The 14,564-nt window shown below is 34.2% G+C and overlaps 1 protein-coding gene across 2 annotated transcripts in view; it reads left to right on the forward strand.

The window, feature by feature from the left end:
• LRRC4C (leucine rich repeat containing 4C) overlaps nucleotides 1–14,564 on the forward strand; it is a 91,051-nt gene that overhangs the window by 39,787 nt on the left and 36,700 nt on the right. For both annotated transcript variants that reach the window (XM_065754972.1, XM_065754971.1), the window contains exon 2: nucleotides 548–680. The gene's annotated coding sequence lies outside the window, so the exon portion shown is untranslated. The remainder of the gene's footprint in view (nucleotides 1–547; nucleotides 681–14,564) is intronic.

Below are 14,564 nucleotides of genomic sequence, written 5' to 3' on the forward strand. Positions count from 1 at the left end.
TTTTTTGTCTCAGTTCTGTCACAATTTGCATTTAATTCTCCAAGGTATATTCAAATGCTTAGGGGTATACCTCATCACCAAGAAGTATGTGTTTTGCTGTTGCTAAAGATAGCTGAAAAATGTCCTTTCTATCACCATACCCTGGATATATGTTGAAGCTATTCATTATAGAAATATAACAGTAACACTCACCCTTCTTATTACTCTAAAGGATTTAAAAATGCAGTAGGCATTCCTAATAGGCAAGATATTCATATGCAAGATTAGGTGATCACATTGACTAATTGCTTCCTTTGAAATTTCTTCTCGTATTTGTATCTTAAAGTCTGCCCCAGATTAACAGTGCTTTAGCAATTGTGTTACACGTGCAAGTATGATGAGGGAATAGCATATCTTACAACTCCTACCTTCTCTGAAAGTGTAATGACTGTTCCTCTGTATCCAATTTTAATCTACATTAATTATTATTTCTCTGTGTCTTTAGATTAACGTCTCTAGGAGATTTAATTGATGGATCACAGATTTTCAAAATGTATTTCTTTCACAGGGTGAATGCTGTGAGGTGGTCCAGGCAATTCTGCAAAGCATTCTCCAATGGGCTAGTAGGATGAAAAGATCCAAGAGTAATTTGGGAAACGAGGAGAAACATCACCTCCCATGACGGTAAACCTACCGAAAAGGTAATTCATGCTAGAATGTTGTTACACTGCCTGCTCATAAAGCTCATGGATCTCACATGTAGCAGAAAACTAGTACAGAATGCCATTTGAATTTTCATATTGAGTCCTCTGACTTTTTACCTCTTTCCTTGTGTGAGGGAGAATTTGGGGCTAAATCTTACAGAGCTTTTCTTGCTTTCCTTTAAACACGTTCAAGAACGTAAATAAAAAATGTATAGTGACTTATCAAAAAAATCTTTACAATACTTACGAAAATGCCAGCATATAAGCCACATAAAAAAATTAAAATTCAAAAATGTTACTTTACAAGGAGATTTAGTAGCTTTATTTTTTACCTGTATATAATCTTGTATGGTTGACTTTCATTCTTTTCTTAGAAGCTTAACTGTTGTTTTTTTGGAGACTCTCTTCTTCTCCTGACCCTTAAGTATGGATATTTGTATAGCTAACATTTCAGAAATTCAAGAGAATGTGAAAACTATAGATCGGTAGTCCCTTAGCATTATTGTAATGCTTCTTCCTTTGTTCAGCCAAGAATTAAGAGTCAATGAACATAAAATATCTCAGCTGTCCCAAAAGCTCATCTATATGGTGTACATATGAGCCTAGTTAATTTTTACTGTGTCCAAGCTATGTACGTATTTATTGGACTTCAGTTACAATTAAGTTTATTAAACATGCAGATTTTGTGTACTCACCCTTGACCAATCATGTCCTATGATATTTTACATAATATCTGACAAGCTGATCTACTGTTTTCATTAATTTATGTGCCTTAATATATGCAGAGAATAAGTATATTAACAATGGAAAATTACACTGGTGGAAAATGAAATGGGATCTTTGATGTAGAAGTTTTCATAAGATACTATCCCAACGTCTTCATATAGCCAAAAAGCACAAAACATCATTTAATTAGGAAAGATTTTTCTTTGCTTAGGAGAATGTATGATTTGGTTGGTTGAACATTAGACTAAGCTTTCAAATGTCTCTGGGAAATACCTTTCCTTTTGTTGCTGATGAACTCTTTCCAGCTCTCTGGCACCTATTAATTAAAACCATTCAGAGATTGCACTACTACAATTCACAAATTGCTTCCCTGCTTCACCAGACTTGATAGCTGCCAGAAAGCAGGCTGATCTACACTCACATAACTAGATGAGAGTTTTGTCTCTGTATAACCTACAGCTGGCAGAAAATGAGAGCCTAAATAATTCTACTCTGAAAAGAATAGATACTGCTTTTATCTAGGAGAAGTTATGTGAAAGTATGTATGACAGAAGAACTGGTTGATATAGGAAAGAGAAGTTTTGCCTCCCAGATTAATACAAATAAGTTGTAAATGGTCATAAATTTGATTTTATACTTTTTTTCAAGGCTTTTCCACACAATGTTCTCCAGACCTTTTTTTTTTTTTTAATCATGTAGAAGAAATGAATTAATCAGCTTTTTTGATAAAGAGGTTCCAGTAGTGTTTAGGAAAAAATAAAAATAAAAGCATCAATTGGTCACAAGCAATTTACTGTAAACAAAAGACAATAATAGGTTGGTAATTATTACAGTCATTGAGATCCAGGCTAAGATGTTTTTCAGATATTTTCCTGGTGTATTTCTCTATCTATAAAATGTGTCATTTGTCATGCCATTTTTTTAATTTGTGTTTGCTATTTTTTTTATAATAAATCTAACCTCGATGTCATAGAAAGTAAAATGGATGCCAGATTTTACACTGAGTAAAGAAACTACAACTCCTCTGGGTAAATAGGGAAAGAAAGTGAAATGATATGATGACATGAGATATATTCATCTGTGACATACTAAATAGTTTGATCTTATCCACCCCTACTCTTAATGATAAACAGGATGCTTAGAGGGTTGATGTTTCAGTCTCTGATTCGCTGGTTAAATTGTGTCAAGTGGACTAGTGTTGGAAAGGCCATTCTGACTTGAAGGAGAAGATAAGAATATTGTATTAATTTAGCTTGAGATCTTGATGGTAAATTTAATTTATAATTTTGGTAAAAGGCTTTTCATTTTCATTTTTCATCAGTACTAAGTATCTATACTTGAATATATATATTCACTGTTCTGTTTCTGTGTGATAAATACTTATTTTGGTCTATTTTAAGATGAATGGTTTTAACTTTTATTTCTGCAGCAATCACTGTTCTCCACCTAAATTATCTTTAAGTAAATTCATAGCAGTCAGTGCTTGTTCTGTTTTACCTCTTCCTTCCTAATAGCTAAGTAACCAGCTTTTTTCTGTGTTTTGTGGAAAACTTAAAGCCTTTCAAATTAAATGAAAGGACATGTAGCTTCAAAATTAGTTATGCCCTCAAACATACTCCATATGAGACTCCCTCAAACATACTCCGTATGAGAATGAGGCATGTCCCCAAGTTTGGAACAGAGCAAAACAACTGAGATATTCTAATCAAATTAGAAGTGCTTTTAACCTAATAACAATTAACATAGACATGTTTAGAAAAAAAGCTTGTGATCTGAATCACTATAGATACTGACCTGTGTTTTCACAACTAGCTCTATATGGCTAGTGACTACTGTCCAAAACAGGGATATTTTTCATGCAAAACTATATAAGTAGTGTCCATTGCTAGCAGGCAAAGTGAATGCTCAACTAAGTAATTTTTTAAATATTCTTTGTATCTATAAATGTAAACTATGAAGTTTCTGTTCTGTTCAGTAATTTTACTTATAACGAAGAGAGCTTTAGGGATTTGTCTTAAAGAGCCCTCGGATACAAAGTCAATAACACTCAAGAAAAAAATGGAGAGAAGATAACTTAGTAGAAATTCCTTTAATATTTCACAAAAAAATCCTAAATATTGTGACATGAGAAGAACAGATCACTGGATCTTTGGAACGATCTGAGTAATCAGACTTAAGGAGCTAGACAGGACTAGGCAGTCCTCACTGTCATTAATCATTTCCTCTCCACGACTGAGAATACTGTATTAATCTGATATATTTTGTGAGGAAATCTGATGACTTCTTTGTGTTTAAGCTTGCTATGTCAAATTCTTTCCTAATGAAAATCTGGTAGAAAAGTTCACTTCTTCAGTGTGTCAAGATGCAAGTTGTTCAGTGTCTCTCTTTTCTGCCTCTCCCTTGAGTTATTGTTTTGTTCATCTGACACTTTTGTTTTGCATTATTTCTCCATTATTATTTCATTTGTTTTCTTACCAATTGGGCTACTCATACTGTTTTTCTCAAGTGACAGGTGTCAGAAAACTGTTTATGTGATACTGAAGTTTGGGATATTTATTCTTTGTAAGGTTGAATATTCTGGCATCTTCCTGAATTTGGTTGCTGACTTGTTCCAGGCTCCTGCATTGTAATTTTTAACGCTTATTTTAGTGGAAGTTTTGCTTTGGCTGCAGTAGAATAGAATGTGGTAGAAATGTTGATCATAATAAATGGTGCCTGGTAATTTTTATTTATTTAATTCTCTTGACACCTTGAGAAGTTCAAAGGATTAGCTGTTTATTTAGCGTAAATAATTGATAGCTAACAATAATTTATCTCCAAACTACTTTAAACCTCTGGTGACAGAAGCAATCATGCAAAAGGAGGAAAGAGGGAGGAAGAGGAGAACTTACTCTCAGATGCATCAGGCAGATAACTTTTTATTGCTTTGTCATTTGTATCCATATAGGAGGTGAGGTCTCTGTGAGAAATTGATGCATCAGAGATCAAACACACAACTTTTATTTATATCTGATGTATGATATAATGTTTATTGTGAAGGTATTGATCAATAAAAGTAACCAGAATTGAAGATTACAGGATGACCTGCCTGGTCTAAGCAATATTATTATTAAAGGAGCAAAGTGAAACTGATTTACATACACAAGGTGTCTGAATGCAGCTAGAACTCCCCAGGCCATTTAAAGCCATATCAAAGTAGCTGGAGAAGAAAGTTATTTTTGTGGAGGTGTGTGTGAAGGTTGCACGATTTTATGAAGCATGACTTTATGGTCTAACAGCAAAAAAACACTGAAAGGCATTTACATTAACGATATAATTAAACATAATTGTAAGCGTAAAATAGAACATTCTGATTAGGATGACATTTTATGTTGGTTTTGTTTGTTTTGTCTTGCCATGCTCTGTTTGCTTGCATTGTGTAAAACATTAATACCAAGTTTTGTTAGATATGTTGTTTTTTTTTTATTTTTCAAACCTCTCTGGTGTTGAGGATTAAGATGAGTCACAGTGACACCACAGGGCCGACTACATCACTAGAGGTAAAAATTCAGAACATGTATACAGGTAAATAAAAGGGAGCTGCACCTTGAGACACAGGTGCTGAGAATGCTTCCTACTGCTCTGTAAAGCATCAGTATGGAGACTATGTCTGCCAAATATCAGCCTTTGGGAAGGAATTCCCTCTGGCAGAACAGTCCTGTGTTCTTCCTGCTTAGGAACAGATGGCAAAGAGGCAGTTCACATCACCAGGCAGACCTGGATATAACATGCCTCTCTGGACTCAAGATTATTTTAATCCAACAAATTGTTATTTTTGGCCATACATGTATTGAACCGATTTAAGTAAAAAATTGTTTTGGGGGTAATACCTACATTTTATTCTGTACAGACAAAGCTGATTTTATATGACATAAAATGTAGTAGCTGACATAAGCGAACTACGTTGAAAATATATTTCTAATATGTTAAAGCATTACTTTTTACTGGCCAAATAGCCCATTATATACTGTCATTATGGATATACTATGGCACCAAAAGTAATGCCTCCTATTTAATTCCGTAGAAATTACAACTGATACGAGAAGCACAATAACACTATCCAATAGAACAAATTCTCAGCCACAAAACACTATGGCATACCTTTCCTTCATATGCACTTCCACATCAGATGCCATTTTGTCAGACTGCCGCTCTGATTCCATCTGTCACACAATAACAAAGTGCAGTGGAGTATTGGTGGGAATGTTCAACCTCTTCTGCGATACTACCTCTGACATCACTGGCCAGTATAACAAAATAGGAAGTATTACTTTCAGAGCAGCCCTTCTATTATTTATAGTAGTTTTCTAACATTATTATATTATAACAACATCTATAATGAAAAGAGTAAAAAGATGCTCTACATTATTCAGATTTATGACAAAATGAGGGTAGTAGTACCTTTATTTAATCTTCTTGATGTTTATCTGTGATTTTTCTTTCTGTGCTGACTACAAGATTGTTTGACTACTTCACAGTCATTAATTCCTTTTGATGCTCAAGGAAACAAGAGATGCCTCCCTGAACACAGTGAGCCTCTGATCAATACTCAAAAATATGCTACATCATAATGTAAAAGGCAGCGTGCTTACCAAATTGTTACATAACCAATCACAAAAAAAAAAAAAAAAAGCTCAGTTTATCTGAGCATTACACTCAGAAATGGTTTTATTTAGCAAGACATAATGTTTATAAGCAGAATATTCTAAAAGTGGGTAGATCATTTATTTATCTTCACAGCTCGTATTTATTGATCATTATTCCTATTTTACAAGCAAACAGGCTGAAGCACATAGATGAAAGTTTAAGAAATTTAGGAATTGGGACTATTTTCCACAGGTGACAGATCTGAAAGCTACTGTAATCCAATAATTTACTGAAGCAAAATGTGAACTTTAAAATTAAGAAGGTGAAAAATAAGTGTTCTTTTAGTAGAAGAAGTAATTTGAGTCTGAACTGATGGTCATTTAACAATTGAATTTCAAGTTATCATAGTCCAAGATGAAAAAAAAGAGGAAGAAATTAGAGGAAGAACAAATCAAATTCAAGCTGAATATAAAATTTATGAGTCCAACTTGGTCACAAAATGAAATCAATGGTTATTCACTTGATAAAGTCAAATTTATAATTAACAAGATAAACAAGAACAACAAAAAAGTAGGAAGTGTCCATTGAGTTTAGGAATTTATGTTGAAATAATGATGACACCACTGCTGTACCTGCTACACTCTACTGTGTCATAGTCAGGCAATCAGCTTCCACAAGCTAAAGAACTTCTCCCATATCAATTCAAGATCAATTAGTAGCTTTTACCTTTCCTGAACTCTGTGTTTTGGAAGATTTTCTTCCTTGCTTTTTTTTTTAGTTATTTTTCTGGAATAGTCTCAGAATTTATTTTGTCTAATTGTGTTTCAGGAGTGCCACCAGAAATATTTTTCTAATGATCTTTCCACTGTCCCAGTTAACAAACTGATGAAATTCAAATAAGGAAATCTGTATAAGCTAGAAGTACAGATATTTGCAATAGTTATTCTCTTTTTATTTTGTTGCAGTTTGATTAAAATCACCGTGTGAGAAATGTTTTGAAAGTTGAAGAATAAAATCTGATTTTCAAAGGATTTAATCTGATGTGAGGGAAATGTAAGCATAGTCTTCTATTATATATGTCTTATTTGAACTTGCATGTGTTTTTATTAATGTGGTGGAAAAGTAATAATAAACAGGACTGACCCTGATAACAACCCCTGGGGAATACCACTCATCACGTGTCGCCAACTGGATTCCACCACTCTCTGGGAGCCTGGTTTCCAGCCAGTTCTTTACCCAGCAAAGAGCGTACCTGTCCGAGTTACAGGCTGACAGCTTCTCCAGGAGAATACTGAGGGAGACAGAGTCAAAGGCCTTGTTCAAGCCTATGTAATCTATGTACATCAACAACCTTTCTCTCATCCACCAGGCAGGTCACCCAGTTGTAGGACAGTTTGGTCAAGCAGGGCCTGCCTTTCATGGACACATGCTGACTGGGTCAGATCTTCTAATTGTCCTGCATATATTGTGTGATATCCCTCAAGACAGTCTGTTCCATAACATTTCCTGGCCCCAAGGTTAGGTTGACAATCTTTTGGTTCTCCAGATGAATGTGGAACAGCAGTATGCCCAGGTGACCAAGGAGACCAACAACATCCTGGCTTGTATCAGAAATAGTGTTGCCAGCAGACCTACAGGCAACATTACATTACAAGAAATTATTTTATCTAGGGACTTGATTCCCTTGAGGTCTGTTGAGTAAGTGGAATTACATCAGCACAACCAAATGACTGTTCAGGGAATTCAAACAGTGTATGGGGACACAGGAGGCGGGAGCTTCCTAAGAAAAGCGAGAAGAGAAATGGCCGTGGAACAATGAACTATTTGCCTTGTTGCATTTGTGCAACTTTCTGTAAGTTAAGGTCCCTTTCAGCTCATTTAGGTGATCTCCACCATTCAGTAGTAACCAGTTCCTTTGTAACAGAACAAAAGCCAACTATGCTTATTGACATCCTCATTTTGAAGGAGGTGAACTGTTTCTAGAAACTAAGTTTTCTAGGAAGTGTAACAATTGGGGTAAGTAATAACAGTTGCTCTCATTTTCCAGACATCCGGTGCTTGAGCTGTTTCTCACTGAAAGCTTTAGTGTTAAATCTTTATATGACCTCCAAGAGATTTATGGCTCACATCTAGAGAAAATATTACTCATCCACTGCCCTTGCTGGGCACTGACACTACCTCTCTGTGAAGAAAATGTGTCGTGTCTTTCTCTTCTCTTTTGGAATACCATCAATCATAGGAGAAATGCAACACGTAGTATTTATTTACTAGAAGATTTATGGCAGGAGTGTGAAGCTATGCATGAAGCTCATTAAGCAGTTTAAGATAACAAGGCACAAGAAAACATTAGATGGAAGTTTGGGATGTAGAATCCATTTGTACAAAGCCTCAGGGCAAAGATGGCACCTTCTTACCCATTTGATCCCATTTGATCTTTGTAGTGTATTTTACTGAAAAAGATGAACATTTCATGAAATCAGTGTTGCTATAAGAGGAGTTGGCTCCTGTTCCACTGTAAGCATTATGGCTTGTCAGACGTTTTATTTTTGGTGGGGTTTATGTAAGATGTAGAAAGTGTGCTGTTGAGCTGGCTTTCCGGTGTAGAATTTGAGATTCTGCTCCTTTTCCATAAATCCATAAACTCTAGATAAACAAGACACCACTTTCATCTCTTGTAATTTTTTTTTTAACTTTTATTACCTACAGTAGCAGAAGAAGATTATTACCTGACTTTCTGTTTCCTTTGTAGTAATATATATATATATAGACAATTTTTCTATCTTTATTTTAATTACTCTGCATTTCCTCTAAATAATACCTATTATTCTTAGTTTTAGACCTGTGATTGCTCTTAATGCTTTGAAAATCTACCTCAGTGGAACAGAAACATAACCAGTAATGACCATGAGATCCAGTGCTGTAGTTTGTGTCACTAACACAATACATGAGCTGCTGTAGAAGCTTTTTGTCTTTTGTCTTTCTCCTCTGCTTGTGTCATGATTTTGTCTGTTTAATGGTTACTTTGCTACTGAACTCCACAGGGGAACATATTCCCAAACATTTCTCTAGCCTCATGTAGAGAATTCTAAGAGCTCTTCTCCCCATGTTCCCCGCAGGAGCTTCCTTCTTGCTTTTTATGTTTCAGCTACTACACACACATACTTAGGTTTGACTTCTTTGGCAAAAGCCAACCTAATGAGCTATCACAGAGTGCGGCTAATGGCAATGCAACCTCATCCCTGTTCCCTATAAAATTTTTCTTATCTACTTGCAAAGTCTTTCTGTACTGTGTGATTAATTTTGCTAATCTTAGACTTTTAGATTAACCATTAATTACTATTTTTAGCTATTACTTTGAGTGTTTAAGAACTGCTCAGTCTTGTACTGTCTATATGTTTCTCCATGGATATACTTGAATATATTGCTATAAGATATTATTGGGTAAACAACCACTAAAAATTTACTTCACACACAGGTTATTCTGTAGAGCGTTTGTGTCTTGGGGAATAACTGTTATATTTCATTAAACACTGTATTGTTTCCTGAGACATCACATATTTGCAGAACAATGTTTCAAACCAACTGAGGGGCATAGACCTAAAATGCATGCTTAAATTCTTTCTCAGCATTGCACTGGAGCTGATCCCAAACTGGCTCTATCTCAAATGTTCTTGCTGTTATTGCTTACCAGAGTAAATGATTCCCACCAGAAATTCTAAGCCAACTCCAGTGCTGTTAAACATCCCTCAGTATAAGAGTGTGGGCTTTAAGAAAATAATATGAGGTATATTCACTGATTCTTTTCGAGTTTGTATCAAGGTAAAACTTGATTCTTTCATGATTTAATTATGATGAGAGCCATTACATGTCTGGTTCAGTCATGCAGTATCTGCTTTCACCTTTCTAGAGAGTATGAGGTATGATTTTTCTTCTCTAAATTTCCTTCCTGATTTCATTTATATCAGTATGTTCAGTCACATAATATATTCAAATCACAAATGAATTTGACAAAGTAATTCTGTAATTACAACCCATATGATGTGCTCAGATAAAACTTTGTGGGTTCAGGAGAAAATCTCAAGGAAATAAGATTGAACTCTAGAACAAATCATTTCCTGTAACGTAATGTGCTACTTCATCTCTGGAGGGCAGTTGATGTGATAGGATGAGAAGAAAGAATGTTAAGTTGCACCAGAGGAAGTTTAGATTTGATATCATAAATTATTTCTTAAGGGAGGGGATGATCAAACATTGGAATAGGTTATCCAGGAAAGTGGTGGAGTGCCTTCCTTGTAGGTATTTAAGAGACATGTGGATGTGGCTGGAACTAAGGGATATGTTCCCATGATAGGATGTGGTAAGTCAGGCTGGCAGTTGGTGTTCACAACCTTGAGGATCTTTTCCAATCTAACTGATTGTATGATTCCATTAAATAGTTAACTTGTGTGAGCCCCAGGACACTCACAGAAGTTTTGCTGTACTTGTGTGAGTAATAAGAAAGCTAATAATGTGAGGACAGGAATATTGTTATGTTGTTTCAGCTTACAAGGCTTTTAGGTGATCAGTGAAATCTAAAATTCAGACTTGTGTTTTAATGCTGCATTCCATAATTTTTTGTCTGGAAGCTCAGCTATTTGGTACAACAAATACATAAGAGGAAAAATTGGCTGCATTTTGGAACCGAGACTGTAGAAAATGATTTTTAGATAAGCTTACCATATTCACTTCATCCTTGTCACAGTGCCTATTACACCTTCAGTTCATAAATAACTTGCACCTGCGCTTAACTGATAAGTTAATAAGTAGTGCTGCTTTATTCATTACTTTCACTATGCAGTGAGGTGGTCGTGAGAGAGCTATGGCCACAAAGGAAAATGATGATACAGTAAGAGAGAATATTGAAAAGAATGGTTTTGGTTGTTTGTTTGTTTGTGTTTAATGTTTGTTTTCTTATGAGTAAAAGAAAAAATATACCCCCTATCTTGACTACTGAATTTGGTATGGGTTGCTTAATGGTATCCTGTTGCAATGCATATCTTCAGAAAGTGTAGGGTTTGAGGAACTAAGAAGATGGTGTCCAGAGTTGTTTGGACAATACTCCAGAGTGTCAAGTGATCAAAGGTGAACATCTGGAACTGAATTCTAATGGGAAAGACTACAAGTGCAAGAAAACAAGATAAGAATCTATACTGTTTCTATGATAATCTAGATTTAGACTTTTGACATTTTAAAATTTTAACTGCTTGTTTTAGTGATATATGCTGCTTAGGAGATTAAATTACATTGCTGCAGGTGTAGTTACAGCAAAAATATATGTCACAATTGATTGTTTAAAATGATAGTGGTGCATACGAGGACCTTGTAAATTTGTGGAAATCTGAACTATGTCACTTCTTGCTTGATATTCAGGGAACTATGTTAAAAGGAAACAGGACCAATCCTAATGAAACATGACCCCTCCACTGTGCTACACTACAGTAAACTGCCACTGACTGGTTGCTGCACTGGTGACATTTTGTAACTCAGTTTAATGGATTCCAGCACTTGCTCAAGCAGCTATTGAAACTTCCCACTGATTGCCCCCTGTGTTATCTTTTCATTAGTCTGCTTTGCATTTCAGCTTATTGTCTCCTCATTCTGCCTCTTCTTATCAGGTGGATGACTAGCAAATGCCCTCTATCAAAATCCCAGTATTGTATGTAATTTCTGTGCCACCTCAAGTTCACATTAGACTCTTTTCTTGGCCAATAACTAAATCATACTTCACAGAAAAAAAACGTGTTGTTTACTCTCCTGATTTTTTCCAGATTCAGTCTGCTCTTTGCTCCTTACTGAATCCTTACTGCAGTTTTTTGTGATGGTCAAAACCCTTTCTCTTTTTTTCCCAATGATACTCTTTGCAAAAGCAAGTTTAAGTTCCTCCTTTCAACTAAGATGCTTGAGTTCTTTCTTTCATTTTATTTATTTATTGTAACCTCTGTTTTATATTATGTACTCTTGGATATGCCAGTTTAGATGTCCATGCTTATGTTTAATAGTCTTTAAAATTAATACCATGATACTTAATTTACTGGATTACTGAGTATGAATTAATTAATGAATTTATTAATTAAGGAATCTTAGAAAAATAATCTTCTATTGCAGTGCTCATTTGGAAGATTATGTTATAGTGAGAACGTGAAATTCATTTAATTTCCTGAATTTAAGCCCTATATCCTAAGGATTATGGACTTTCTTTTTGTTTTATTTTCCCCACACATGGTGCTTCAGGTTGTGTCACACCTACGTTAGTTCATTTCTCCGCTCTTCTACAAAATATTAATTATTGTGAATATATGTATCTAGAATGACTTAAAATATATACTGTTGAATTCCATATTAACCACTTCAATTCTTAATTATTAAATAACTCTCTTGAAAACTGTAGATTATTTTCCTTTTGACCTTATCTGTGGTTTGGAAGCAAGGAGTGAAAGTACACTTTTTGTAGGCTAGGCATATTTCCTGAGTCCCAAATGAGCCAAACATAAGGAGGATTGCTTATAAATACTTTTTTGTACCATGAAATATTTAAATCCTGACTTTATTTTTTGGTTCATTAAAAAAAAAAAAAAACCAAAACAAAACAAAAAAGCATACAAATGCTGTATATGTATCATAGCTTCAACCACATATAAGTCCAAGGAAAACACTTAAGAATACACAGTACAGAGTTGTGATAGAAAATAACAAATTTAATTAAATCCAGCTGTAATTATATGTCATTCTAGACTGATGGAATCTGAATTGCAAAAGGTTCCTGAAACTGAAGTCATTGTTCCTGTTCTGATGAATGTCATAGGTTACTTAAATATCATAAGTGAAGAATAATTAGTTAATTTCATTCCCATACTAAAATCTACTTCAGTTTTGTATGTTAACAAGAATCTAGCCTCACAATGTAAATAAATCACATATGTAAGTAAAAAATATTACTTCATTAAGTACTTGTAAGAGCAGGACTCAGGAATGGCATTTTCCTTGTGTTATAGCAAAATACTCCATTTTATTTATGGCTTATTTATGATTTTAGCTTGCCATAATTTCAAATGATTCCATTACAAAGTCCACAAGAATTAAGAAGTAGGACAATTTAACAGCTAAAGTGGCTTTTCAGAAAATTACACATTATTGACATCATTCACAAATTGCCTGGCACCATTATATTTTATATAACTAACATAATTATGGTCGAAATATTAGCTCATAGGGGCAGCTAACTGGGGCTGTAGTTCTATGCCCAAATGTTGCTCTCTCATTTCTATTTGTCAGGCAAAAAAGGATTGCTCCACACTTGAGGAAGAACATTTACTTCTCTATACAAATATAGACAGTCCCAGATGCTGTGAGGTAATGAAAATAAAATAATGGAAGAGGCAGGAGGTTTGTAATATGTCTCAGAACAACATTAGAATTATTTGATTTTAGGGAATATAACGAGGAAAATATTAATAGACTTTCAGGTAATAACATTTGTAATACTATAGTAAGAATTACTCTGCATGTCTCTTATGCTCCTTTACAAATATTGGAAACATAGTGTTTGTAAACTTTAACTAAATCTTCTCCATTGAGAGTTAATTTTTTTAACTCTGTTGTAATGAAAGCTGTGCAGTACAAAGTTATATAAAATGGTCTATGTCTTTATTTATAATTAGAGACTGCTTCCTAATCTTCCACAAAAATTACCTAAGGTTGAAAATGAAAAAAAAATATATTTTTTCTATATTTATATTTAAAGTGTTTGAATAGTTGTTTGTATAATCATTTATCACTGCGATACATTTACTTCCTGATCAAAATAATTTCATTATAAAGTCACAAGGTCCAAAATGCAAGAAACATTTTATAAGATATGAGAAAAAAAGTTCAAACCTAACTTTTATACTTTAAATTCAGAGTTTGCTCTTACAAAATAGTTCCTTGTAGGAGCGTAGAGCAGTTTTACAGTAAGAATCTAATTCTCTGTTTTTGACATGTTCTCATGCTATTGTTAACTGTATTGTTGGTAGAGTATATCTGATATTTGTTTCATATAAAATTCTGGTTTTTATTTTATTTTCTTAGTTTCCTGTTTCCTGTGAAGCAAGCAGTGAAAAAAAATTAATGAGTAATTTTATTTAATTTAAAATCTGTCAAGGCATTGGTTTGTGGAAATGCTGATATAACATCAACTGCAAAGGACCCCACTGGCAGCCAACACATAGGCATCTGCTTTTCAAAATTTTGACCCTGTTTAATTCTGTGGGAATGAAAAATGTTAGTCCATAGAGATTGAAAGTCCTTGGTCTTCTACATATCTTTTTTTTTTTTCCTAACAGCACTACATTAAGCATAATTACTGTACAAAAGATTTTTGTTAATGGAAAAGTATAGTTGAAGGGATAATAAGATATTTAAAAAATAGCGAGCATGGGGAAATGCTGTGCAACTGATAGTTTAATTCCTGAGCCTTTTTGCTTTGTTTTTATTATTCTCTGTAGTTAAGTA

This window comes from Cyrtonyx montezumae, unplaced genomic scaffold (genome assembly GCF_038088225.1).
Source record: "Cyrtonyx montezumae isolate F1298 unplaced genomic scaffold, pur_monq_1.0 scaffold_10, whole genome shotgun sequence".
In the NCBI taxonomy this organism is placed as follows: Eukaryota; Metazoa; Chordata; class Aves; order Galliformes; family Odontophoridae; genus Cyrtonyx; species Cyrtonyx montezumae.